Source organism: Ambystoma mexicanum, chromosome 3p (genome assembly GCF_040938575.1).
Source record: "Ambystoma mexicanum isolate Mex_15411 chromosome 3p, UKY_AmexF1_1, whole genome shotgun sequence".
Classification (NCBI taxonomy): Eukaryota; Metazoa; Chordata; class Amphibia; order Caudata; family Ambystomatidae; genus Ambystoma; species Ambystoma mexicanum.
In genome coordinates this window covers 50,354,610-50,382,375 of record NC_090925.1, presented here as the reverse complement: position 1 = coordinate 50,382,375, position 27,766 = coordinate 50,354,610, and positions in this window count along the sequence as shown.

Sequence of the window (27,766 nt, the reverse complement as noted above, 5' to 3'; positions counted from 1 at the left end):
GTACCTGTGCAGCAGCCTGTGCACAGGCCAGGGAAGGTGCCAGGCTGTCCCAGGAGCGAGCTTCTACTAGTGCATCTGTAATGTAGCTGCTCAACAGCCTGTGCGCAGGCCAGGGAAGATGCATGGCTATCCCGGGAGCAGGCTTCTACTAGTATATCTGCAGTTGTAGCTGCGCAGCAGCCTGTGCGCATGCCAGGGAAGGTACCAGGCTGTCCCGGGAGCAGGCTTCTACTAGTGCATCTGCATTTGTAGCTGCTCAGCAGCCTGTGCTCAGGCTAGGGAAAGTGCCAGGCCATCCTGGGAGCAGGCGTCTACTAGTGCATCTGCAGTTGTAGCTGCACAGCAGCCTGTGCACAGGCCAGGGAAGGTGCCAGGCTGTCCCTGGAGCCTGCTTCTGCTAGTGCATCTGCAGTTGTAGCTGCGCAGCAGCCTGTGCTCAGGCCAGGGAAGATGCATGGCTGTCCCGGGAGCAGGCTTCTACTAGTGCATCTTCAGTTGTAGCTGCGCAGCAGTATGTGCTCAGGCCAGGGAAGATGCATGGCTGGCCCAGGAGCAGGCTTCTGCTACTGCATCTGCAGTGGTAGCTGTGCAGCAGCCTGTGCGCATGCCAGGGAAGGTACCAGGCTGTCCCGGGAGCAGGCTTCTACTAGTGCATCTGCAGTTGTAGCTGCTCAGCAGCCTGTGCTCAGGCTAGGGAAAGTGCCAGGCCATCCTGGGAGCAGGCGTCTACTAGTGCATCTGCAGTTGTAGCTGCACAGCAGCCTGTGCTCAGGCCAGGGAAGGTACCAGGCTGTCCCGGGAGCAGGCTTCTACTAGTGCATCTGTAGTTGTACTTGTGCAGCAGCCTGGGATCAGGCCAGGGTAGGTGCCAGGCTGTCCTGGGAGCAGGCTTCTGCTAGTGCATCTGCAGTTGTAGCCGCGCAGCAGCCAGTGCGCATGCCAGGGAAGGTACCAGGCTGTCCCGGGAGCAGGCTTCTACTAGTGAATCTGCAGTTTTAGCTGCTCAGCAGCCTGTGCTCAGGCTAGGGAAAGTGCCAGGCCATCCTGGGAGCAGGCTTCTACTAGTGCATCTGCAGTTGTAGCTGCACAGCAGCCTCTGCGCAGGCCACGGAAGGTGCCAGGCTGTCCCTGGAGCCTGCTTCTGCTAGTGCATCTGCAGTTGTAGCTGCACAGCAGCCTGTGCTCAGGCCAGGGAAGATGCCTGGCTCTCCCGGGAGCAGGCTTCTACTAGTGCATCTTCAGTTGTAGCTGCACAGCTGCCTGTGCTCAGGCCAGGGAAGATGGCTGGCTGTCCCAGGAGCAGGCTTCTACTAGTGCATCTGCAGTTGTAGCTGCACAGCAGCCTGTGCGCAGGCCAGGGAAGGTACCAGGCTGACCCGGGAGCAGGATTCTACTAGTACATCTTCAGTTGTAGCTGCACTGCAGCCTGTGCTCAGGCCAGGGAAGATGCCTGGCTGTCCCAGGAGAAGGCTTCTGCTAGTGCATCTGCAGTTGTACCTGCGCAGCAGCCTGTGCTCAGGCCAGAGAAGATGCATGGCTGGCCCAGGAGCAGGCTTCTGCTAGTGCATCTGCAGTTGTAGCTGCACATTAGCCTGTGCTCAGGCCAGGGAAGATGCATGGCTGTCCCGGGAGCAGGCTTCTACTGGTTTATCTGCAGTTGTAGCTGGCATTAGCCTGTGCTCAGGCCAGGGAAGATGCATGGCTGGCCCAGGAGCAGGCTTCTGCTACTGCATCTGCAGTTGTAGCTGCGCATCAGCCGGTGCTCAGGCCAGGGAAGGTGCCAGGCTGTCTCGGGAGCAGGCTTCTACTAGTGCATCTCTAGTTGTACCTGTGCAGCAGCCTGTGCTCAGGCCAGGGAAGGTGCCAGGCTGTCCCAGGAGCGAGCTTCTACTAGTGCATCTGCAATGTAGGTGCGCAACAGCCTGTGCACAGGCCAGGGAAGGTGCATGGCTGTCCCGGGAGCAGGCTTCTACTAGTGTATCTGCAGTTGTAGCTGCGCAGCAGCCTGAGCGCATGGCTAGGGAAAGCGCCAGGCCATCCTGGGAGCAGGCGTCTACTAGTGCATCTGCAGTTGTAGCTGCACAGCAGCCTGTGCGCAGGCCAGGGAAAGTGCCAGGCTGTCCCTGGAGCCTGCTTCTGCTAGTGCATCTGCAGTTGTAGCTGCGCAGCAGCCTGTGCTCAGGCCAGGGAAGATGCCTGGCTGTCCCGGGAGCAGGCTTCTACTAGTGCATCTGCAATTGTAGCTGCGCAGCAGCCTATGCTCAGGGCAGGGAAGATGACTGGCTGGCTCAGGAGCAGGCTTCTGCTAGTGCATCTGCAGTTGTACATGTGCAGCAGCCTGTGCTCAGGCCAGTGAAGATGCCAGTCTGTCCCGGGAGCAGGCTTCTACTAGTGCATCTGCAGTTGTAGCTCAGACGCAGCCTGTGCTCAGGCTAGGGAAAGTGCCAGGCCATCCTGGGAGCAGGCGTCTACTAGTGCATCTGCCGTTGTAGCTGCACAGCAGCCTGTGCTCAGGCCAGGGAAGGTACCAGGCTGTCCCGGGAGCAGGCTTCTACTAGTGCATCTGCAGTTGTACTTGTGCAGCAGCCTGGGATCAGGCCAGGGTAGGTGCCAGGCTGTCCTGGGAGCAGGCTTCTGCTAGTGCATCCTGCAGTTGTAGCCGCGCAGCAGCCTGTGCGCATGCCAGGGAAGGTACCAGGCTGTCCCGGGAGAAGGCTTCTACTAGTGAATCTGCAGTTGTAGCTGCTCAGCAGCCTGTGCTCAGGCCAGGGAATGTGCCAGGCTGTCCCGGGAGCAGGCTTCTACTAGTGAATCTGCAGTTGTAGCTGCGCAGCAGCCTGGGATCAGGCCAGGGAAGGTGCCAGGCTGTCCCTGGAGCAGGCTTCTGCTAGTGCATGTGCAGTTGTAGCTGCACAGCAGCCTGTGCTCAGGCCAGGGAAGATGCCTGGCTCTCCCGGGAGCAGGCTTCTACTAGTGCATCTTCAGTTGTAGCTGCACAGCTGCCTGTTCTCAGGCCAGGGAAGATGGCTGGCTGTCCCAGGAGCAGGCTTCTACTAGTGCATCTGCAGTTGTACCTGTGCAGCAGCCTGTGCTCAGGCCAGGGAAGATGCCTGGCTGGCCCAGGAGCAGGCGTCTGCTAGTGCATCTTCAGTTGTAGCTGTGCAGCAGCCTGTGCTCAGGCCAGGGAAGATGCCAGGATGTCCCGGGAGCAGGCTTCTACTAGTGCATCTGTAGTTGTACCTGTGCAGCAGCCTGTGCTCAGGCCAGGGAAGATGCCTGGCTGGCCCAGGAGCAGGCTTCTGTTACTGCATCTGCAGTTGTAGCTGCGCAGCAGCCTGTGCTCAGGCCAGAGAAGATGCATGGCTGGCCCAGGAGCAGGCTTCTGCTAGTGCATCTGCAGTTGTAGCTGCACATTAGCCTGTGCTCAGGCCAGGGAAGATGCATGGCTGTCCCGGGAGCAGGCTTCTACTGGTTTATCTGCAGTTGTAGCTGGCATTAGCCTGTGCTCAGGCCAGGGAAGATGCATGGCTGGCCCAGGAGCAGGCTTCTGCTACTGCATCTGCAGTTGTAGCTGCGCATCAGCCGGTGCTCAGGCCAGGGAAGGTGCCAGGCTGTCTCGGGAGCAGGCTTCTACTAGTGCATCTCTAGTTGTACCTGTGCAGCAGCCTGTGCTCAGGCCAGGGAAGGTGCCAGGCTGTCCCAGGAGCGAGCTTCTACTAGTGCATCTGCAATGTAGCTGCGCAACAGCCTGTGCACAGGCCAGGGAAGCTGCATGACTGTCCCGGGAGCAGGCTTCTACTAGTGTATCTGCAGTTGTAGCTGCGCAGCAGCCTGTGCGCATGGCTAGGGAAAGTGCCAGGCCATCCTGGGAGCAGGCGTCTACTAGTGCATCTGCAGTTGTAGCTGCACAGCAGCCTGTGCGCAGGCCAGGGAAGGTGCCAAGCTGTCCCTGGAGCCTGCTTCTGCTAGTGCATCTGCAGTTGCAGCTGCGCAGCAGCCTGTGCTCAGGCCAGGGAAGATGCCTGGCTGTCCCGGGAGCAGGCTTCTACTAGTGCATCTGCAATTGTAGCTGCGCAGCAGCCTATGCTCAGGGCAGGGAAGATGACTGGCTGGCTCAGGAGCAGGCTTCTGCTAGCGCATCTGCAGTTGTACATGTGCAGCAGCCTGTGCTCAGGCCAGTGAAGATGCCAGTCTGTCCCGGGAGCAGGCTTCTACTAGTGCATCTGCAGTTGTAGCTCAGACGCAGCCTGTGCTCAGGTCAGGGAAAGTGCCAGGCTGTCCCAGGAGAAGGCTTTTACTAGTGCATCTGTAGTTGTAGCTGTGCAGCAGCCTGTGCTCAGGCCAGGGAAGATGCCAGGCTGTCCCGGGAGCAGGCTTCTACTAGTGCATCTGCAGTTGTAGCTGCGCAACAGCCTGAGCTCAGTCCAGGGAAGATGCCTGGCTGTCCCGGGAGCAGGCTTCTGCTAGTGTTGCAGTTGTAGCTGCTCAGCAGCCTGTGCTCAGGCCAGGGAAGATGCCAGGATGTCACAGGAGGAGGCTTCTATTAGTGCATCTACTGTTGTAGCTGCACTGCAGCCTGTGCTCGGGCCAGGGAAGATGCCTGGCTATCTCGGGAGCAGGCTTCTGCAAGTGCATCTGCAGTTGTAGCTGCGCAGCAGACTGTGTGCAGGCCAGGGAAGGTGTCAGGCTATCCCGGGAGCAGGCTTCTGCTGGCGCATCTGCTGTTGTAGCTGTGCAGCAGCCTGTGCTCAGGCCAGGGAAGATGCCTGGCTGTCCCAGGAGCAGGCTTCTGCTAGTGCATCTGCAGTTGTAGCTGTGCAGCAGCATGTGCTCAGGCCAGGGAAGATGCCAGGCTGTCACAGGAGCAGGCTTCTACTAGTGCATCTACAGTTGTAGCTGCACTGCAGCCTGTGTTCATGCCAGGGAAGATGCCTGGCTGTCCCAGGAGCAGGCTTCCACCAGTGCATCTGCAGTTGTAGCTGCGCAGCAGCTTCTGCTCAGGCTAGGGAATGTGCCAGGCTGTCCCGGCATCAGGCTTGTACTAGTGCACCTTCAGTTGTAACTGCGCAGCAGCCTGTGCTCAGGCCAGGGAAGATGCATGGCTGGCCCAGGAGCAGGCTTCTGCTACTGAATCTGCAGTTGTAGCTGCGCAGCAGACTCTGCTCAGGCCAGGGAAGATGCCTGGCTGTCCCGGGAGCAGGCTTCTACTATTGCATCTGCAGTTGTAGCTGCACTGCAGCCTGTGCGCAGGCCAGGGAAGATGCCTGGCTGTCCCGGGAGCAGGCTTCTACTAGTGCATCTGCAGTTGTAGCTGTGCAGCAGCCTGTGCCCAGGCCAGGGAAGATATCTGGCTGGCACAGGAGCAGGCTTCTACTAGTGCATCTTCAGTTGTAGCTGCGCAGCAGACTGTGCCCAGGCCAGGGAAGGTGCCAGGCTGTCCCAGGGGAAGGCTTTTACTAGTGCATCTGCAGTTGTAGATGCGCAGCAGCCTGTGCTCAGGCCAGGGAAGGTGCCAGGCTTGCCCGGGAGCAGGCTTCTACTAGTGCATCTGCCATTGTAGCTGCGCAGCAGCCTGTGCTCAGGCCAGGGAAGATGTCTGGCTGGCCCAGAAGCAGGCTTCGACTAGTGCATCTTCAGTTGTAGCTGCGCAGCAGACTGTGCTCAGGCCAGGGAAGGTGCCAGGCTGTCCCAGGAGAAGGCTTTTACTAGTGCATCTGCAGTTGTAGCTGCGCAGCAGCCTGTGCTCAGGCCAGGGAAGATGCCAGGCTGTCACAGGAGCAGGTTTCTGTATCTACAGTTGTAGCTGCACAGCAGACTGTGCGCAGGCCAGGGAAGGTGCCAGGCTGTCCCGGGAGCAGGCTTCTGCTAGTGCATCTGCTGTTGTAGCTGCGCAGCAGCCTGTGCTCAGGCCAGGGAAGATGCCAGGCTATCCCGGGAGCAGGTTTCTCCTAGTGCATCTGCAGTTGTAGCTGCACAGCAGCCTGTGCTCAGGCCAGGGAAGGTGCCAGGCTGGCCCTGGAGCAGGCTTCTTCTAGTGCATCTGCAGTTGTAGCTGCGCAGCAGCCTGTGCTCAGGCCAGGGAATGTGCCAGGCTGTCCCGGGAGCAGGCTTCTGCTAGTGCATCTGCAGTTGTAGCTGCGCAGCAGCCTGTGCTCAGGCGAGGGAAGGTGCAAGGCTGACCCGGGAGCAGGCTTCTACTAGTGCATCTTCAGTTGTAGCTGCACTGCAGCCTGTGATCAGGTCAGGGTAGATGTCTGGCTGTCCCAGGAACAGGCTTCTACTAGTGCATCTTCAGTTTTAGCTGCGCACCAGCCTGTGCTCAGGCCAGGGAAGATGCATGGCTGGCCCAGGAGCAGGCTTCTGCTACTGCATCAGCAGTTGTAGCTGCACAGCAGCCTGTGCTCAGGCCAGGGAAGATGCATGGCTGGCCCAGGAGCAGGCTTCTGCTACTGCATCTGCAGTTGTAGCTGCACAGCAGCCTGTGCTCAGGCCAGGGAAGGTGCCAGGCTGTCCCGGGTGCAGGCTTCTGCTAGTGCATCTGCAATGTAGCTGCACAGCAGCCTGTGCTCAGGCCAGGGAAGATGCATGGCTGGCCCAGGAGCAGGCTTCTGCTAATGCATCTGCAGTTGTACTTGTGCAGCAGCCTGGGATCAGGCCAGGGTAGGTGCCAGGCTGTCCTGGGAGCAGGCTTCTGCTAGTGCATCTGCTGTTGTAGCTGCGCAGCAGCCTGTGCACATGCCAGGGAAGGTACCAGGATGTCCCGGGAGCAGGCTTCTACTAGTGCATCTGCATTTGTAGCTGCGCAGCAGCCTGTGCTCAGGCCAGGGAATGTGCCAGGCTGTCCCTGGAGCCTGCTTCTGCTAATGCATCTGTAGTTGTACTTTTGCAGCAGCCTGGGATCGGGCCAGGGTAGGTGCCAGGCTGTCCTGGGAGCAGGCTTCTGCTAGTGCATCTGCTGTTGTAGCTGCGCAGTAGCCTGTGCGCATGCCAGGGAAGGTACCAGGCTGTCCCGGGAGCAGGCTTCTACTAGTGCATCTGCAGTTGTAGCTGCGCAGCAGCCTGTGCTCAGGCCAGGGAAGATGCCTGGCTCTCCCGGGAGCAGGCTTCTACTAATGCATCTTCAGTTCTAGCTGCACAGCTGCCTGTGCTCAGGCCAGGGAAGATGCCTGACTGTCCCAGGAGCAGGCTTCTACTAGTGCATCTGCAGTTGTAGCTGCACAGCAGCCTGTGCGCAGGTCAGGGAAGGTACCAGTCTGACCCGGGAGCAGGATTCTACTAGGGCATCTTCAGTTGTAGCTGCACTGCAGCCTGTGCTCAGGCCAGGGAAGATGCCTGGCTGTCCCAGGAGAAGGCTTCTGCTACTGCATCTGCAGATGTACCTGTGCAGCAGCCTGTGCTCAGGCCAGGAAATATGCCTGGCTGGCCCAGGAGAAGGCTTCTGGTACTGCATCTGCAGTTGTAGCTGCGCAGCAGCCTGTGCTCAGGCCAGAGAAGATGCATGGCTGGCCCAGGAGCAGGCTTCTGCTAGTGCATCTGCAGTTGTAGCTGCACATTAGCCTGTGCTCAGGCCAGGGAAGATGCATAGCTGGCCCAGGAGCAGGCATCTGCTACTGCATCTGCAGTTGTAGCTGCACAGCAGCCTGTGCTCTGCTAGGGAAGATGCCAAGCTGTCCCGGGAGCAGGCTTCTACTAGTGCATCTGTAGTTATACCTGTGTAGTAGCCTGTGGTCAGGCTAGGGAAGATGTCTGGCTCGCACAGGAGCAGGCTTCTACTACTGAATCTGCAGTTGTAGCTGGCATTAGCCTGTGCTCAGGCCGGGGAAGATGCATGGCTGGCCCAGGAGCAGGCATCTACTAGTGCATCTGCAGTTGTAGCTGCACAGCAGCCTCTGCTCAGGCCAGGGAAGATGCCAGGCTGTCACAGGAGCAGGCTTCTACTAGTGCATCTACAGTTGTAGCTGCACTGCAGCCTGTGTTCAGGCCAGGGAAGATGCCTGGCTGTCCCAGGAGAAGGCTTCCACTAGTGCATCTGCAGTTGTAGCTGCGCAGCAGCCTCTGCTCAGGCTAGGGAATGTGCCAGGCTGTCCCGGCATCAGGCTTGTACTAGTGCATCTTCAGTTGTAACTGCGCAGCAGCCTGTGCTCAGGCCAGGGAAGATGCATGGCTGGCCCAGGAGTAGGCTTCTGCTACTGAATCTGCAGTTGTAGCTGCGCAGAAGCCTGTGCTCAGGCCAGGGAAGACATCTGGCTGGCCGAGGAGCAGGCTTCTGCTACTGCATCTGCAGTTGTACCTGCGCAGCAGCCTGTGCTCATGCCAGGGAAGGTGCCAGGCTGTTCCCGGAGCATGCGTCTGCTAGTGCATCTGCAGTTGTAGCTGTGCAGCAGCCTGTGCCCAGGCCAGGGAAGATGCCAGGCTGTCCCGGGAGTAGGCTTCTACTAGTGCATCTGCAGTTGTAGCTGCGCAACAGCCTGTGCTCAGGCCAGGGAAGATGCCTTGCTGTCCCGGGAGCAGGATTCTGCTAGTGCATCTACAGTTGTAGCTGCGCAGCAGCCTGTGCTCAGGCCAGGGAAGGTGCCAGGCTGTTCCAGGAGCATGCTTCTGCTAGTGCATCTGCAATGTAGCTGCGCAGCAGCCTGTGCTCAGGCCAGGGAAGATGCCTGGCTGTCCCAGGAGCAGGCTTCCACTAGTGCATCTGCAGTTGTAGCTGCGCAGCAGCCTCTGCTCAGGCTACGGAAGGTGCCAGGCTGTCCCGGGATCAGGCTTCTTCTAGTGCATCTGCAGTTGTAGCTGCGCAGCAGCCTGTGCTCAGGCCAGGGAAGATGTCTGGCTGGGCCAGGAGCAGGCTTCTGCTAGTGCATCTGCAGTTGTACCTGTGCAGCAGCCTATGCTCAGGCCAGTGAAGATGCCAGGCTGTCCCGGGAGCAGGCTTCTACTAGTGCATCTGCAGTTGTAGCTGCACAGCAGCCTCTGCTCAGGCCAGGGAAGATGCCAGGCTGTCACAGGAGCAGGCTTCTACTAGTGCATCTACAGTTGTAGCTGCACTGCAGCCTGTGTTCAGGCCAGGGAAGATGCCTGGCTGTCCCAGGAGCAGGCTTCCACTAGCGCATCTGCAGTTGTAGCTGCGCAGCAGCCTCTGCTCAGGCTAGGGAATGTGCCAGGCTGTCCCGGCATCAGGCTTGTACTAGTGCATCTTCAGTTGTAACTGCGCAGCAGCCTGTGCTCAGGCCAGGGAAGATGCATGGCTGGCCATGAGCAGGCTTCTGCTACTGAATCTGCAGTTGTAGCTGCGCAGAAGCCTGTGCTCAGGCCAGGGAAGACATCTGGCTGGCCCAGGAGCAGGCTTCTGCTACTGCATCTGCAGTTGTACCTGCGCAGCAGCCTGTGCTCAGGCCAGGGAAGGTGCCAGGCTGTTCCCGGAGCATGCGTCTGCTAGTGCATCTGTAGTTGTAGCTGTGCAGCAGCCTGTGCCCAGGCCAGGGAAGATGTCTGGCTGGCACAGGAGCAGGCTTCTACTAGTGCATCTTCAGTTGTAGCTGCGCAGCAGACTGTGCCCAGGCCAGGGAAGGTGTCAGGCTGTCCCAGGGGAAGGCTTTTACTAGTGCATCTGCAGTTGTAGATGCGCAGCAGCCTGTGCTCAGGCCAGGGAAGGTGCCAGGCTTGCCCGGGAGCAGGCTTCTACTAGTGCATCTGCCATTGTAGCTGCGCAGCAACCTGTGCTCAGGCCAGGGAAGATGTCTGGCTGGCCCAGAAGCAGGCTTCGACTAGTGCATCTTCAGTTGTAGCTGCGCAGCAGACTGTGCTCAGGCCAGGGAAGGTGCCAGGCTGTCCCAGGAGAAGGCTTTTACTAGTGCATCTGCAGTTGTAGCTGCGCAGCAGCCTGTGCTCAGGCCAGGGAAGATGCCAGGCTGTCACAGGAGCAGGTTTCTGTATCTGCCATTGTAGCTGCGCAGCAGACTGTGCGCAGGCCAGGGAAGGTGCCAGGCTGGCCCGGGAGCAGGCTTCTTCTAGTGCATCTGCAGTTGTAGCTGCGCAGCAGCCTGTGCTCAGGCCAGGGAATGTGCCAGGCTGTCCCGGGAGCAGGCTTCTGCTAGTGCATCTGCAGTTGTAGCTGCGCAGCAGCCTGTGCTCAGGCCAGGGAAGATGCCTGGCTGTCCCAGGAGCAGGCTTCTGCTAGTGCATCTGCAGTTGTAGCTGTGCAGCAGCCTGTGCTCAGGCCAGGGAAGATGCCAGGCTGTCCCGGGATCAGGCTTCTACTAGTGCATCTTCAGTTGTAGCTGCGCAGCAGCCTGTGCTCACGCCAGGGAAGATGCCAGGTTGGCCCAGGAGCAGGCTTCTGCTACTGCATCTGCAGTTGTAGCTGCGCAGCAGCCTGTGCTCAGGCCAGGGAAGGTGCCAGGCTGTTCCCGGAGAATGCTTCTGCTAGTGCATCTGCAGTTGTAGCTGCGCAGCAGCCTGTGCTCAGGCCAGGGAAGATGCCAGGCTGTCCCGGGAGTAGGCTTCTACTAGTGCATCTGCAGTTGTAGCTGCGCAACAGCCTGTGCTCAGGCCAGGGAAGATGCCTGGCTGTCCCGGGAGTAAAGGATTCTGCTAGTGCATCTACAGTTGCAGCTGCGCAGCAGCCTGTGCTCAGGCCAGGGAAGGTGCCAGGCTGTTCCGGGAGCATGCTTCTGCTAGTGCATCTGCAATGTAGCTGCGCAGCAGCTTGTGCTCAGGCCAGGGAAGATGCCTGGCTGTCCCAGGAGCAGGCTTCCACTAATGCATCTGCAGTTGTAGCTGCGCAGCAGCCTCTGCTCAGGCTACGGAAGGTGCCAGGCTGTACCGGGATCAGGCTTCTTCTAGTGCATCTGCAGTTGTAGCTGCGCAGCAGCCTGTGCTCAGGCCAGGGAAGATGTCAGGCTGGCCCAGGAGCAGGCTTCTGCTAGTGCATCTGCAGTTGTACATGTGCAGCAGCCTGTGCTCAGGCCAGAGAAGATGCCAGGCTGTCCCGGGAGCAGGCTTCTACTAGTGCATCTGCAGTTGTAGCTGCACAGCAGCCTCTGCTCAGGCCAGGGAAGATGCCAGGCTGTCACAGGAGCAGGCTTCTACTAGTGCATCTACAGTTGTAGCTGCACTGCAGCCTGTGTTCAGGCCAGGGCAGATGCCTGGCTGTCCCAGGAGCAGGCTTCCACTAGTGCATCTGCAGTTGTAGCTGCGCAGCAGCCTCTGCTCAGGCTAGGGGAGATGCCTGGCTGTCCCGGCATCAGGCTTGTACTAGTGCATCTTCAGTTGTAACTGCGCAGCAGCCTGTGCTCAGGCCAGGGAAGATGCATGGCAGGCCCAGGAGCAGGCTTCTGCTACTGAATCTGCAGTTGTAGCTGCGCAGCAGACTCTGCTCAGGCCAGGGGAGATGCCTGGCTGTCCCGGGAGCAGGCTTCTACTATTGCATCTGCAGTTGTAGCTGCACTGCAGCCTGTGCGCAGGCCAGGGAAGATGCCTGGCTGTCCCGGGAGCAGGCTTCTACTAGTGCATCTGCAGTTGTAGCTGTGCAGCAGCCTGTGCCCAGGCCAGGGAAGATGTCTGGCTGGCACAGGAGCAGGCTTCTACTAGTGCATCTTCAGTTGTAGCTGCGCAGCAGACTGTGCCCAGGCCAGGGAAGGTGCCAGGCTGTCCAAGGGGAAGGCTTTTACTAGTGTATCTGCAGTTGTAGATGCGCAGCAGCCTGTGCTCAGGCCAGGGAAGGGGCCAGGCTTGCCCGGGAGCAGGCTTCTACTAGTGCATCTGCCATTGTAGCTGCGCAGCAGCCTGTGCTCAGGCCAGGGAAGATGTCTGGCTGGCCCAGAAGCAGGCTTTGACTAGTGCATCTTCAGTTGTAGCTGCGCAGCAGACTGTGCTCAGGCTAGGGAAGGTGCCAGGCTGTCCCAGGAGAAGGCTTTTACTAGTGCATCTGCAGTTGTAGCTGGGCAGCAGCCTGTGCTCAGGCCAGGGAAGGTGCCAGGCTGTCCCGGGAGCAGGCTTCTGCTAGTGCATCTGCTGTTGTAGCTGCGCAGCAGCCTGTGCTCAGGCCAGAGAAGATGCCTGGCTGTCCCAGGAGCAGGCTTCTGCTAGTGCATCTGCAGTTGTAGCTGCGCAGCAGCCTGTGCTCAGGCCAGGGAAGATGCCAGGCTATCCCGGGAGCAGGTTTCTCCTAGTGCATCTGCAGTTGTAGCTGCACAGCAGCCTGTGCTCAGGCCAGGGAAGGTGCCAGGCTGGCCCGGGAGCAGGCTTCTTCTAGTGCATCTGCAGTTGTAGCTGCGCAGCAGCCTGTGCTCAGGCCAGGGAATGTGCCAGGCTGTCCCGGGAGCAGGCTTCTGCTAGTGCATCTGCAGTTGTAGCTGCGCAGCAGCCTGTGCTCAGGCGAGGGAAGGTGCAAGGCTGACCCGGGAGCAGGCTTCTACTAGTGCATCTTCAGTTGTAGCTGCACTGCAGCCTGTGATCAGGTCAGGGTAGATGTCTGGCTGTCCCAGGAACAGGCTTCTACTAGTGCATCTTCAGTTTTAGCTGCGCAGCAGCCTGTGCTTAGGCCAGGGAAGATGCATGGCTGGCCCAGGAGCAGGCTTCTGCTACTGCATCGGCAGTTGTAGCTGCACAGCAGCCTGTGCTCAGGCCAGGGAAGATGCATGGCTGGCCCAGGAGCAGGCTTCTGCTACTTCATCTGCAGTTGTAGCTGCACAGCAGCCTGTGCTCAGGCCAGGGAAGGTGCCAGGCTGTCCCTGGTGCAGGCTTCTGCTAGTGCATCTGCAATGTAGCTGCACAGCAGCCTGTGCTCAGGCCAGGGAAGATGCATGGCTGGCCCAGGAGCAGGCTTCTGCTAATGCATCTGCAGTTGTACTTGTGCAGCAGCCTGGGATCAGGCCAGGGTAGGTGCCAGGCTGTCCTGGGAGCAGGCTTCTGCTAGTGCATCTGCTGTTGTAGCTGCGCAGCAGCCTGTGCACATGCCAGGGAAGGTACCAGGCTGTCCCGGGAGCAGGCTTCTACTAGTGCATCTGCATTTGTAGCTGCGCAGCAGCCTGTGCTCAGGCCAGGGAATGTGCCAGGCTGTCCCTGGAGCCTGCTTCTGCTAATGCATCTGTAGTTGTACTTGTGCAGCAGCCTGGGATCGGGCCAGGGTAGGTGCCAGGCTGTCCTGGGAGCAGGCTTCTGCTAGTGCATCTGCTGTTGTAGCTGCGCAGTAGCCTGTGCGCATGCCAGGCAAGGTACCAGGCTGTCCCGGGAGCAGGCTTCTACTAGTGCATCTGCAGTTGTAGCTGCGCAGCAGCCTGTGCTCAGGCCAGGGAAGATGCCTGGCTCTCCCGGGAGCAGGCTTCTACTAATGCATCTTCAGTTCTAGCTGCACAGCAGCCTCTGCGCAGGCCACGGAAGGTGCCTGACTGTCCCAGGAGCAGGCTTCTACTAGTGCATCTGCAGTTGTAGCTGCACAGCAGCCTGTGCGCAGGCCAGGGAAGGTACCAGTCTGACCCGGGAGCAGGATTCTACTAGTGCATCTTCAGTTGTAGCTGCACTGCAGCCTGTGCTCAGGCCAGGGAAGATGCCTGGCTGTCGCAGGAGAAGGCTTCTGCTAGTGCATCTGCAGTTGTACCTGTGCAGCAGCCTGTGCTCAGGCCAGGAAATATGCCTGGCTGGCCCAGGAGAAGGCTTCTGGTACTGCATCTGCAGTTGTAGCTGCGCAGCAGCCTGTGCTCAGGCCAGAGAAGATGCATGGCTGGCCCAGGAGCAGGCTTCTGCTAGTGCATCTGCAGTTGTAGCTGCACATTAGCCTGTGCTCAGGCCAGGGAAGATGCATGGCTGGCCCAGGAGCAGGCATCTGCTACTGCATCTGCATTTGTAGCTGCACAGCAGGCTGTGCTCTGCCAGGGAAGATGCCAAGCTGTCCCGGGAGCAGGCTTCTACTAGTGCATCTGTAGTTGTACCTGTGTAGCAGCCTGTGCTCAGGCCAGGGAAGATGCCAGGCTGTCACAGGAGCAGGCTTCTACTAGTGCATCTACAGTTGTAGCTGCACTGCAGCCTGTGTTCAGGCCAGGGAAGATGCCTGGCTGTCCCAGGAGCAGGCTTCCACTAGTGCATCTGCAGTTGTAGCTGTGCAGCAGCCTCTTCTCAGGCTAGGGAATGTGCCAGGCTGTCCCGGCATCAGGCTTGTACTAGTGCATCTTCAGTTGTAACTGCGCAGCAGCCTGTGCTCAGGCCAGGGAAGATGCATGGCTGGCCCAGGAGCAGGCTTCTGCTACTGAATCTGCAGTTGTAGCTGCGCAGAAGCCTGTGCTCAGGCCAGGGAAGACATCTGGCTGGCCCAGGAGCAGGCTTCTGCTACTGCATCTGCAGTTGTACCTGCGCAGCAGCCTGTGCTCAGGCCAGGGAAGGTGCCAGGCTGTTCCCGGAGCATGCGTCTGCAAGTGCATCTGCAGTTGTAGCTGTGCAGCAGCCTGTGCCCAGGCCAGGGAAGATGTCTGGCTGGCACAGGAGCAGGCTTCTACTTGTGCATCTTCAGTTGTAGCTGCGCAGCAGACTGTGCCCAGGCCAGGGAAGGTGCCAGGCTGTCCCAGCGGAAGGCTTTTACTAGTGCATCTGCAGTTGTAGATGCGCAGCAGCCTGTGCTCAGGCCAGGGAAGGTGCCAGGCTTGCCCGGGAGCAGGCTTCTACTAGTGCATCTGCCATTGTAGCTGCGCAGTAGCCTGTGCTCAGGCCAGGGAAGATGTCTGGCTGGCCCAGAAGCAGGCTTCGACTAGTGCATCTTAAGTTGTAGCTGCGCAGCAGACTATGCTCAGGCCAGGGAAGGTGCCAGGCTGTCCCAGGAGAAGGCTTTTACTAGTGCATCTGCAGTTGTAGCTGCGCAGCGGCCTGTGCTCAGGCCAGGGAAGATGCCAGGCTGTCACAGGAGCAGGTTTCTGTATCTACAGTTGTAGCTGCGCAGCAGACTGTGCGCAGGCCAGGGAAGGTGCCAGGCTGTCCCAGGAGCAGGCTTCTGCAAGTGCATCTGCTGTTGTAGCTGCGCAGCAGCCTGTGCTCAGGCCAGGGAAGATGCCTGGCTGTCCCGGGAGCAGGCTTCTGCTAGTGCATCTGCAGTTGTAGCTGCACAGCCGCCTGTGCGCAGGCCAGGGAAGGTACCAGTCTGACCCGGGAGCAGGATTCTACTAGTGCATCTTCAGTTGTAGCTGCACTGCAGCCTGTGCTCAGGCCAGGGAAGATGCCTGGCTGTCCCAGGAGAAGGCTTCTGCTAGTGCATCTGCAGTTGTACCTGTGCAGCAGCCTGTGCTCAGGCCAGGGAATATGCCTGGCTGGCCCAGGAGCAGGCTTCTGGTACTGCATCTGCAGCTGTAGCTGCACAGCAGCCTGTGCTCAGGCCAGAGAAGATGCATGGCTGGCCCAGGAGCAGGCTTCTGCTAGTGCATCTGCAGTTGTAGCTGCACATTAGCCTGTGCTCAGGCCAGGGAAGATGCATGGCTGGCCCAGGAGCAGACATCTGCTACTGCATCTGCAGTTGTAGCTGCACAGCAGCCTGTGCTCTGCCAGGGAAGATGCCAAGCTGTCCCGGGAGCAGAGTTCTACTAGTGCATCTGTAGTTGTACCTGTGTAGCAGCCTGTGCTCAGGCCAGGGAAGATGTCTGGCTGGCACAGGAGCAGGCTTCTACTAGTGCATCTGCAATGTAGCTGCGCAGCAGCCAGTGCGCAGGCCAGGGAAGGTGCATGGCTGTCCCGGGAGCAGGCTTCTACTGGTGTATCTGCAGTTGTAGCTGGCATTAGCCTGTGCTCAGGCCGGGGAAGATGCCTGGCTGTCCCGGGAGCAGGCTTGTGCTACTGCATCTGCAGTTGTAGCTGCGCAGCAGCCGGTTCTCAGGCCAGGGAAGGTGCCAGGCTGTCTCGGGAGCAGGCTTCTACCAGTGCATCTGTAGTTGTACCTGTGCAGCAGCCTGTGCTCAGGCCAGGGAAGGTGCCAGGCTGTCCCAGGAGCGAGCTTCTACTAGTGCATCTGTAATGTAGCTGCTCAACAGCCTGTGCGCAGGCCAGGGAAGATGCATGGCTATCCCGGGAGCAGGCTTCTACTAGTATATCTACAGTTGTAGCTGCGCAGCAGCCTGTGCGCATGCCAGGGAAGGTACCAGGCTGTCCCGGGAGCAGGCTTCTACTAGTGCATCTGCAGTTGTAGCTGCTCATCAGCCTGTGCTCAGGCTAGGGAAAGTGCCAGGCCATCCTGGGAGCAGGCGTCTACTAGTGCATCTGCAGTTGTAGCTGCACAGCAGCCTGTGCGCAGGCCAGGGAAGGTGCCAGGCTGTCCCTGGAGCCTGCTTCTGCTAGTGCATCTGCAGTTGTAGCTGCGCAGCAGCCTGTGCTCAGGCCAGGGAAGATGCCTGGCTGTCCCGGGAGCAGGCTTCTACTAGTTCATCTTCAGTTGTAGCTGCGCAGCAGTATGTGCTCAGGCCAGGGAAGGTGCATGGCTGGCCCAGGAGCAGGCTTCTGCTACTGCATCTGCAGTGGTAGCTGCGCAGCAGCCTGTGCTCAGGCCAGGGAAGGTGCCAGACTGTCCCGGGAGCATGCGTTTGCTAGTGCATCTGCAGTTGTAGCTGCACAGCAGACTGTGCCCAGGCTAGGGAAAGTGCCAGGCCATCCTGGGAGCAGGCGTCTACTAGTGCATCTGCAGTTGTAGCTGCACAGCAGCCTGTGCTCAGGCCAGGGAAGGTACCAGGCTGTCCCGGGAGCAGGCTTCTACTAGTGCATCTGTAGTTGTACTTGTGCAGCAGCCTGGGATCAGGCCAGGGTAGGTGCCAGGATGTCCCAGGAGCAGGCTTCTGCTAGTGCATCTGCAGTTGTAGCCGCGCAGCAGCCTGTGCGCATGCCAGGGAAGGTACCAGGCTGTCCCGGGAGCAGGCTTCTACTAGTGAATCTGCAGTTGTAGCTGCTCAGCAGCCTGTGCTCAGGCTAGGGAAAGTGCCAGGCCATCCTGGAAGCAGGCTTCTACTAGTGCATCTGCAGTTGTAGCTGCACAGCAGCCTCTGCGCAGGCCACGGAAGGTGCCAGGCTGTCCCTGGAGCCTGCTTCTGGTAGTGCATCTGCAGTTGTAGCTGCACAGCAGCCTGTGCTCAGGCCAGGGAAGATGCCTGGCTCTCCCGGGAGCAGGCTTCTACTAGTGCATCTTCAGTTGTAGCTGCACAGCTGCGTGTGCTCAGGCCAGGGAAGATGGCTGGCTGTCCCAGGAGCAGGCTTCTACTAGTGCATCTGCAGTTGTAGCTGCACAGCAGCCTGTGCGCAGGCCAGGGAAGGTACCAGGCTGACCCGGGAGCAGGATTCTACTAGTACATCTTCAGTTGTAGGTGCACTGCAGCCTGTGCTCAGGCCAGGGAAGATGCCTGGCTGTCCCAGGAGAAGGCTTCTGCTAGTGCATCTGCAGTTGTACCTGTGCAGCAGCCTGTGCTCAGGCCAGGGAAGATGCCTGGCTGGCCCAGGAGCAGGCTTCTGTTACTGCATCTGCAGTTGTAGCTGCGCAGCAGCCTGTGCTCAGGCCAGAGAAGATGCATGGCTGGCCCAGGAGCAGGCTTCTGCTAGTGCATCTGCAGTTGTAGCTGCACATTAGCCTGTGCTCAGGCCAGGGAAGATGCATGGCTGTCCCGGGAGCAGGCTTCTACTGGTTTATCTGCAGTTGTAGCTGGCATTAGCCTGTGCTCAGGCCAGGGAAGATGCATGGCTGGCCCAGGAGCAGGCTTCTGCTACTGCATCTGCAGTTGTAGCTGCGCATCAGCCGGTGCTCAGGCCAGGGAAGGTGCCAGGCTGTCTCGGGAGCAGGCTTCTACTAGTGCATCTCTAGTTGTACCTGTGCAGCAGCCTGTGCTAGGGCCAGGGAAGGTGCCAGGCTGTCCCAGGAGCGAGCTTCTACTAGTGCATCTGCAATGTAGCTGCGCAACAGCCTGTGCACAGGCCAGGGAAGGTGCATGGCTGTCCCGGGAGCAGGCTTCTACTAGTGTATCTGCAGTTGTAGCTGCGCAGCAGCCTGTGCGCATGGCCATGGAAAGTGCCAGGCCATCCTGGGAGCAGGCGTCTACTAGTGCATCTGCAGTTGTAGCTGCACAGCAGCCTGTGCGCAGGCCAGGGAAGGTGCCAAGCTTTCCCTGGAGCCTGCTTCTGCTAGTACATCTGCAGTTGTAGCTGCGCAGCAGCCTGTGCTCAGGCCAGGGAAGATGCCTGGCTGTCCCGGGAGCAGGCTTCTACTAGTGCATCTGCAATTGTAGCTGTGCAGCAGCCTATGCTCAGGGCAGGGAAGATGCCTGGCTGGCTCAGGAGCAGGCTTCTGCTAGTGCATCTGCAGTTGTACATGTGCAGCAGCCTGTGCTCAGGCCAGTGAAGATGCCAGTCTGTCCCGGGAGCAGGCTTCTACTAGTGCATCTGCAGTTGTAGCTCAGACGCAGCCTGTGCTCAGGCTAGGGAAAGTGCCAGGCCATCCTGGGAGCAGGCGTCTACTAGTGCATCTGCAGTTGTAGCTGCACAGCAGCCTGTGCTCAGGCCAGGGAAGGTACCAGGCTGTCCTGGGAGCAGGCTTCTACTAGTGCATCTGCAGTTGTACTTGTGCAGCAGCCTGGGATCAGGCCAGGGTAGGTGCCAGGCTGTCCTGGGAGCAGGCTTCTGCTAGTGCATCTGCAGTTGTAGCCGCGCAGCAGCCTGTGCGCATGCCAGGGAAGGTACCAGGCTGTCCCGGGAGCAGGCTTCTACTAGTGAATCTGCAGTTGTAGCTGCTCAGCAGCCTGTGCTCAGGCTAGGGAAAGTGCCAGGCCATCCTGGGAGCAGGCTTCTACTAGTGCATCTGCAGTTGTAGCTGCACAGCAGCCTCTGCGCAGGCCATGCAAGGTGCCAGGCTGTCCCTGGAGCCTGCTTCTGCTAGTGCATCTGCAGTTGTAGCTGCACAGCAGCCTGTGCTCAGGCCAGGGAAGATGCCTGGCTCTCCCGGGAGCAGGCTTCTACTAGTGCATTTTCAGTTGTAGCTGCACAGCTGCCTGTGCTCAGGCCAGGGAAGATGGCTGGCTGTCCCATGAGCAGGCTTCTACTAGTGCATCTTCAGTTGTAGCTGCACTGCAGCCTGTGCTCAGGCCAGGGAAGATGCCTGGCTGTCCCAGGAGAAGGCTTCTGCTAGTGCATCTGCAGTTGTACCTGTGCAGCAGCCTGTGCTCAGGCCAGGGAAGATGCCTGGCTGGCCCAGGAGCAGGCTTCTGTTACTGCATCTGCAGTTGTAGCTGTGCAGCAGCCTGTGCTCAGGCCAGAGAAGATGCATGGCTGGCCCACGAGCAGGCTTCTGCTACTGCATCTGCAGTTGTAGCTGCGCATCAGCCGGTGCTCAGGCCAGGGAAGGTGCCAGGCTGTCTCGGGAGCAGGCTTCTACTAGTGCATCTCTAGTTGTACCTGTGCAGCAGCCTGTGCTCAGGCCAGGGAAGGTGCCAGGCTGTCCCAGGAGCGAGCTTCTACTAGTGCATCTGCAATGTAGCTGCGCAACAGCCTGTGCACAGGCCAGGGAAGGTGCATGACTGTCCCGGGAGCAGGCTTCTACTAGTGTATCTGCAGTTGTAGCTGCGCAGCAGCCTGTGCGCATGGCTAGGGAAAGTGCCAGGCCATCCTGGGAGCAGGCGTCTACTAGTGCATCTGCAGTTGTAGCTGCCCAGCAGCCTGTGCGCAGGCCAAGGAAGGTGCCAGGCTGTCCCTGGAGCCTGCTTCTGCTAGTGCATCTGCAGTTGTTGCTGCGCAGCAGCCTGTGCTCAGGCCAGGGAAGATGCCTGGCTGTCCCGGGAGCAGGCTTCTACTAGTGCATCTGCAATTGTAGCTGCGCAGCAGCCTATGCTCAGGGCAGGGAAGATGACTGGCTGGCTCAGGAGCAGGCTTCTGCTAGTGCATCTGCAGTTGTACATGTGCAGCAGCCTGTGCTCAGGCCAGTGAAGATGCCAGTCTGTCCCGGGAGCAGGCTTCTACTAGTGCATCTGCAGTTGTATCTCAGACGCAGCCTGTGCTCAGGTCAGGGAAAGTGCCAGGCTGTCCCAGGAGAAGGCTTTTACTAGTGCATCTGTAGTTGTAGCTGTGCAGCAGCCTGTGCTCAGGCCAGGGAAGATGCCAGGCTGTCCCGGGAGCAGGCTTCTACTAGTGCATCTGCAGTTGTAGCTGCGCAACAGCCTGAGCTCAGTCCAGGGAAGATGCCTGGCTGTCCCGGGAGCAGGCTTCTGCTAGTGTTGCAGTTGTAGCTGCTCAGCAGCCTGTGCTCAGGCCAGGGAAGATGCCAGGATGTCACAGGAGGAGGCTTCTATTAGTGCATCTACTGTTGTAGCTGCACTGCAGCCTGTGCTCGGGCCAGGGAAGATGCCTGGCTATCTCGGGAGCAGGCTTCTGCTAGTGCATCTGCAGTTGTAGCTGTGCAGCAGACTGTGTGCAGGCCAGGGAAGGTGTCAGGCTTTCCCGGGAGCAGGCTTCTGCTAGTGCATCTGCAGTTGTAGCTGTGCAGCAGCATGTGCTCAGGCCAGGGAAGATGCCAGGCTGTCACAGGAGCAGGCTTCTACTAGTGCATCTACAGTTGTAGCTGCTCAGCAGCCTATGCTCAGGCCAGGGAAAATGTCTGGCTGGCCCAGGAGCAGGCTTCTGCTAGTGCATCTGCAGTTGTACCTGTGCAGCAGCCTGTGCTCAGGCCAGTGAAGATGCCAGGCTGTCCCGGGAACAGGCTTCTACTATGCATCTGCAGTTGTAGCTCAGACGCAGCCTGTGCTCAGGTCAGGGAAAGTGCCAGGCTGTCCCAGGAGAAGGCTTTTACTAATGCATCTGTAGTTGTAGCTGTATAGCAGCCTGTGCTCAGGCCAGGGAAGATGCCAGGCTGTCCCGGGAGCAGGCTTCTACTAGTGCCTCTGCAGTTGTAGCTGCACAACAGCCTGAGCTCAGTCCAGGGAAGATGCCTGGCTGTCCCGGGAGCAGGCTTCTGCTAGTGCATCTGCAGTTGTAGCTGCGCAGCAGCCTGTGCTCAGGCCAGGGAAGATGCCAGGCTGTCACAGGAGCAGGCATCTACTAGTGCATCTACAGTTGTAGCTGTGCAGCAGCCTGTGCGCAGGCCAGGGAAGGTGCCAGGCTTTCCCGGGAGGAGGCTTCTGCTAGTGCATCTGCTGTTGTAGCTGTGCAGCAGCCTGTGCTCAGGCCAGGGAAGATGCCTGGCTGTCCCAGGAGCAGGCTTCTGCTAGTGCATCTGCAGTTGTAGCTGTGCAGCAGCTTGTGCTCAGGCCAGGGAAGATGCTAGGCTGTCACAGGAGCAGGCTTCTACTAGTGCATCTACAGTTGTAGCTGCTCAGCAGCCTGTGCTCAGGCTAGGGAAAGTGCCAGGCCATCCTGGGAGCAGGCTTCTGCTAGTGCATCTGCAGCTGTAGCTGCACAGCAGCCTGTGCTCAGGCCAGGGAAGATGCCAGGCTGTCACAGGAGCAGGCTTCTACTAGTGCATCTACAGTTGTAGCTGCACTGCAGCCTGTGCTCAGGCCAGGGAAGATGCCTGGCTGTCCCGGGAGCAGGCTTCTGCTAGTGCATCTGCTGTTGTGGCTGTGCAGCAGCCTGTGCTCAGGCCAGGGAAGATGCCTGGCTGTCCCAGGAGCAGGCTTCTACTAGTGTATCTGCAGTTGTAGCTGCGCAGCAGCCTGTGCGCATGGCTAGGGAAAGTGCCAGACCATCCTGGGAGCAGGCGTCTACTGGTGCATCTGCAGTTGTAGCTGCACAGCAGCCTGTGCGCAGGCCAGGGAAGGTGCCAGGCTGTCCCTGGAGCCTGCTTCTGCTAGTGCATCTGCAGTTGTAGCTCAGACGCAGCCTGTGCTCAGGTCAGGGAAAGTGCCAGGCTGTCACAGGAGCAGGCTTCTACTAGTACATCTATAGTTGTAGCTGCACTGCAGCCTGTGCTCAGGCCAGGGAAGATGCCTGGCTGTCCCGGGAGCAGGCTTCTGCTAGTGCATCTGCAGTTGTAGCTGCGCTGCAGGCTGTGCTCAGGACAGGGAAGAGGCCTGGCTGTCCCGGGAGCAGGCTTCTGCTAGTGCATCTGCAGTTGGAGCTGCGCAGCAGCCTGTGCTCAGGCCAGGGAAGGTGCCAGGCTGTCCCGGGAGCAGGCTTCTGGTAGTGCATCTGCAGTTGTAGCTGCGCAGCAGACTGTGCTCAGGCTAGGGAAAGTTCCAGGCCATCCTGGGAGCAGGCTTCTGCTAGTGCATCTGCAGTTGTAGCTGCACAGCAGCCTGTGCTCAGGCCAGGGAAGATGCCAGGCTGTCACAGGAGCAGGCTTCTACTAGTGCATCTACAGTTGTAGCTGTACTGCAGCCTGTGCTCAGGCCAGGGAAGATGCCTGGCTGTCCCGGGAGCAGGCTTCTGCTAGTGCATCTGCTGTTGTGGCTGTGCAGCAGCCTGTGCTCAGGCCAGGGAAGATGCCTGGCTGTCCCAGGAGCAGGCTTCTGCTAGTGCATCTGCAGTTGTAGCTGTGCAGCAGCCTGTGCTCAGGCCAGGGAAGATGCCAGGCTGTCACAGGAGCAGACTTCTACTAGTGCATCTACAGTTGTAGCTGCACTGCAGCCTGTGCTCAGGCCAGGGAAGATGCCTGGCTGTCCCAGGAACAGGCTTCCACTAGTGCATCTGCAGTTGTAGCTGCGCAGCAGCCTGTGCTCAGGCCAGGGAAGATGCCAGGCTGTCCCTGGAGCAGGCTTCTACTAGTGCATCTTCAGTTGTAGCTGCACTGCAGCCTCTGCACATGCCAGGTAAGATGCCTGGCTGTCCCAGGAGCAGGCTTCCACTAGTGCATCTGCAGTTGTAGCTGCGCAGCAGCCTCTGCTCAGGCAAGGGAAGGTGCCAGGCTGTCCTGGGATCAGGCTTCCACTAGTGCATCTTCAGTTGTACCTGTGCAGCAGCCTGTGCGCAGGCCAGGAAAGGTGCATGGCTGTCCCAGGAGCAGGCTTCTACTAGTGCATCTGCAGTTGTAGCTGCTCAGCAGCCTGTGCTCAGGCTAGGGAAAGTGCTAGGCCATCCTGGGAGCAGGCTTCTACTAGTGCATCTGCAGTTGTAGCTGCACAGCAGCCTGTGCGCAGGCCAGGGAAGGTGCCAGGCTGTCCCAGGAGCAGGCTTCTGCTAGTGCATCTGCAGTTGTAGCTGTGCAGCAGCCTGTGCTCAGGCCAGGGAAGATGCCTGGCTGTCCCGGGAGCAGGCTTCTACTAGTGCATCTTCAGTTGTAGCTGCACAGCTGACTGTGCTCAGGCCAGGGAAGATGCCTTGATGTCCCAGGAGCAGTCTTCTACTAGTGCATCTTGAGTTGTAGCTGCGCAGCAGCCTGTGCTCAGTCCAGGGAAGATGCATGGCTGGCCCAGCAGCAGGCTTCTGCTACTGCATTTGCAGTTGTAGCTGCGCAGCAGCCTGTGCTCAGGCCAGGGAAGGTGCCAGGCTGTTCCGGGAGCATGCTTCTGCTAGTGCATCTGCAGTTGTAGCTGCACAGCAGACTGTGCTCAGGCCAGGGAAGATGCCTGGCTGTCCCGAGAGCAGGCTTCTACTAGTGCATCTGCAATTTTAGCTGCACAGCAGCCTGTGCTCAGGCCAGGGAAGATGTCTAGCTGGCCCAGGAGCAGGCTTCTGCTAGTGCATCTGCAGTTGTACCTGTGCAGCAGCCTATGTTCAGGTCAGGGAAAGTGCCAGGCTGTCCCAGGAGAAGGCCTTTACTAGTGCATCTGTAGTTGTAGCTGTGCAGAAGCCTGTGCTCAGGCCAGGGAAGATGCCAGGCTGACCCGGGAGCAGGCTTCTACTAGTGCATCTTCAGTTGTAGCTGCACTGCAGCCTCTGCACATGCCAGGTAAGATGCCTGGCTGTCCCAGGAGCAGGCTTCCACTAGTGCATCTGCAGTTGTAGCTGCGCAGCAGCCTCTGCTCAGGCTAGGGAAAGTGCCAGGCCATCCTGGAAGCAGGCTTCTACTAGTGCATCTGCAGTTGTAGCTGCACAGCAGCCTCTGCGCAGGCCACGGAAGGTGCCAGGCTGTCCCTGGAGCCTGCTTCTGCTAGTGCATCTGCAGTTGTAGCTGCACAGCAGCCTGTGCTCAGGCCAGGGAAGATGCCTGGCTCTCCCGGGAGCAGGCTTCTACTAGTGCATCTTCAGTTGTAGCTGCACAGCTGCGTGTGCTCAGGCCAGGGAAGATGGCTGGCTGTCCCAGGAGCAGGCTTCTACTAGTGCATCTGCAGTTGTAGCTGCACAGCAGCCTGTGCGCAGGCCAGGGAAGGTACCAGGTTGACCCGGGAGCAGGATTCTACTAGTACATCTTCAGTTGTAGCTGCACTGCAGCCTGTGCTCAGGCCAGGGAAGATGCCTGGCTGTCCCAGGAGAAGGCTTCTGCTAGTGCATCTGCAGTTGTACCTGTGCAGCAGCCTGTGCTCAGGCCAGGGAAGATGCCTGGCTGGCCCAGGAGCAGGCTTCTGTTACTGCATCTGCAGTTGTAGCTGCGCAGCAGCCTGTGCTCAGGCCAGAGAAGATGCATGGCTGGCCCAGGAGCAGGCTTCTGCTAGTGCATCTGCAGTTGTAGCTGCACATTAGCCTGTGCTCAGGCCAGGGAATATGCATGGCTGTCCCGGGAGCAGGCTTCTACTGGTTTATCTGCAGTTGTAGCTGGCATTAGCCGGTGCTCAGGCCAGGGAAGGTGCCAGGCTGTCTCGGGAGCAGGCTTCTACTAGTGCATCTCTAGTTGTACCTGTGCAGCAGCCTGTGCTAGGGCCAGGGAAGGTGCCAGGCTGTCCCAGGAGCGAGCTTCTACTAGTGCATCTGCAATGTAGCTGCGCATCAGCCGGTGCTCAGGCCAGGGAAGGTGCCAGGCTGTCTCGGGAGCAGGCTTCTACTAGTGCATCTCTAGTTGTACCTGTGCAGCAGCCTGTGCTAGGGCCAGGGAAGGTGCCAGGCTGTCCCAGGAGCGAGCTTCTACTAGTGCATCTGCAATGTAGCTGCGTAACAGCCTGTGCACAGGCCAGGGAAGGTGCATGGCTGTCCCGGGAGCAGGCTTCTACTAGTGTATCTGCAGTTGTAGCTGCGCAGCAGCCTGTGCGCATGGCCAGGGAAAGTGCCAGGCCATCCTGGGAGCAGGCGTCTACTAGTGCATCTGCAGTTGTAGCTGCACAGCAGCCTGTGCGCAGGCCAGGGAAGGTGCCAGGCTGTCCCTGGAGCCTGCTTCTGCTAGTGCATCTGCAGTTGTAGCTGCGCAGCAGCCTGTGCTCAGGCCAGGGAAGATGCCTGGCTGTCCCGGGAGCAGGCTTCTACTAGTGCATCTGCAATTGTAGCTGCGCAGCAGCCTATGCTCAGGGCAGGGAAGATGCCTGGCTGGCTCAGGAGCAGGCTTCTGCTAGTGCATCTGCAGTTGTACATGTGCAGCAGCCTGTGCTCAGGCCAGTGAAGATGCCAGTCTGTCCCGGGAGCAGGCTTCTACTAGTGCATCTGCAGTTGTAGCTCAGATGCAGCCTGTGCTCAGGCTAGGGAAAGTGCCAGGCCATCCTGGCAGCAGGCGTCTACTAGTGCATCTGCAGTTGTAGCTGCACAGCAGCCTGTGCTCAGGCCAGGGAAGGTACCCGGCTGTCCTGGGAGCAGGCTTCTACTAGTGCATCTGCAGTTGTACTTGTGCAGCAGCCTGGGATCAGGCCAGGGTAGGTGCCAGGCTGTCCTGGGAGCAGGCTTCTGCTAGTGCATCTGCAGTTGTAGCCGCGCAGCAGCCTGTGCGCATGCCAGGGAAGGTACCAGGCTGTCCCGGGAGCAGGCTTCTACTAGTGAATCTGCAGTTGTAGCTGCTCAGCAGCCTGTGCTCAGGCTAGGGAAAGTGCCAGGCCATCCTGGGAGCAGGCTTCTACTAGTGCATCTGCAGTTGTAGCTGCACAGCAGCCTCTGCGCAGGCCATGCAAGGTGCCAGGCTGTCCCTGGAGCCTGCTTCTGCTAGTGCATCTGCAGTTGTAGCTGCACAGCAGCCTGTGCTCAGGCCAGGGAAGATGCCTGGCTCTCCCGGGAGCAGGCTTCTACTAGTGCATCTTCAGTTGTAGCTGCACAGCTGCCTGTGCTCAGGCCAGGGAAGATGGCTGGCTGTCCCAGGAGCAGGCTTCTACTAGTGCATCTGCAGTTGTAGCTGCACAGCAGCCTGTGCGCAGGCCAGGGAAGGTACCAGGCTGACCCGGGAGCAGGATTCTACTAGTACATCTTCAGTTGTAGCTGCACTGCAGCCTGTGCTCAGGCCAGGGAAGATGCCTGGCTGTCCCAGGAGAAGGCTTCTGCTAGTGCATCTGCAGTTGTACCTGTGCAGCAGCCTGTGCCCAGGCCAGGGAAGATGCCTGGCTGGCCCAGGAGCAGGCTTCTGTTACTGCATCTGCAGTTGTAGCTGCGCAGCAGCCTGTGCTCAGGCCAGAGAAGATGCATGGCTGGCCCAGGAGAAGGCTTCTGCTAGTGCATCTACTGTTGTAGCTGCACTGCAGCCTGTGCTCGGGCCAGGGAAGATGCCTGGCTATCTCGGGAGCAGGCTTCTGCTAGTGCATCTGCAGTTGTAGCTGCGCAGCAGCCTGTGCTCAGGCCAGGGAAGGTGCCAGGCTGTCCCGGGAGCAGGCTTCTGCTAGTGCATCTGCAGTTGTAGCTGTGCAGCAGACTGTGTGCAGGCCAGGGAAGGTGTCAGGCTATCCCGGGAGCAGGCTTCTGCTGGTGCATCTGCTGTTGTAGCTGTGCAGCAGCCTGTGCTCAGGCCAGAGAAGATGCCTGGCTGTCCCAGGAGCAGGCTTCTGCTAGTGCATCTGCAGTTGTAGCTGTGCAGCAGCATGTGCTCAGGCCAGGGAAGATGCCAGGCTGTCACAGGAGCAGGCTTCTACTAGTGCATCTACAGTTGTAGCTGCTCAGCAGCCTATGCTCAGGCCAGGGAAGATGTCTGGCTGGCCCAGGAGCAGGCTTCTGCTAGTGCATCTGCAGTTGTACCTGTGCAGCAGCCTGTGCTCAGGCCAGTGAAGATGCCAGGCTGTCCCGGGAACAGGCTTCTACTAGTGCATCTGCAGTTGTAGCTGCGCCTCAGCCTGTGCTCAGGCCAGGGAAGGTGCCAGGCTGGACCGGGAACAGGCTTCTACTAGTGCATCTTCAGTTGTAGCTGCACTGCAGCCTGTGATCAGGTCAGGGTAGATGCCTGGCTGTCCCAGGAGCAGGCTTCTACTAGTGCATCTTCAGTTTTAGCTGCGCAGCAGCCTGTGCTTAGGCCAGGGAAGATGCATGGCTGGCCCAGGAGAAGGCTTCTGCTACTGCATCTGCAGTTGTAGCTGCACAGCAGCCTGTGCTCAGGCCAGGGAAGATGCATGGCTGGCCCAGGAGCAGGCTTCTGCTACTGCATCTGCAGTTGTAGCTGCGCAGCAGCCTGTGCTCAGGCCAGGGAAGGTGCCAGGCTGTCCCGGGTGCAGGCTTCTGCTAGTGCATCTGCAGTTGTACTCAGCCTGGGATCAGGCCAGGGTAGGTGCCAGACTGTCCTAGGAGCAGGCTTCTGCTAGTGCATCTGCAGTTGTACCTGCGAAGCAGCCTGTGCTCAGGCCAGGGAAGATGCCTGGCTGTCCCAGGAGCAGGCTTCTACTAGTGCATCTGCAGTTGTACCTGTGCAGCAGCCTGTGCTCAGGCCAGGGAAGGTGCCAGGCTGTCCCGGGAACAGGCTTCTACTAGTGCATCTGCAGTTGTAGCTCAGACGCAGCCTGTGCTCAGGTCAGGGAAAGTGCCAGGCTGTCCCAGGAGAAGGCTTTTACTAATGCATCTGTAGTTGTAGCTG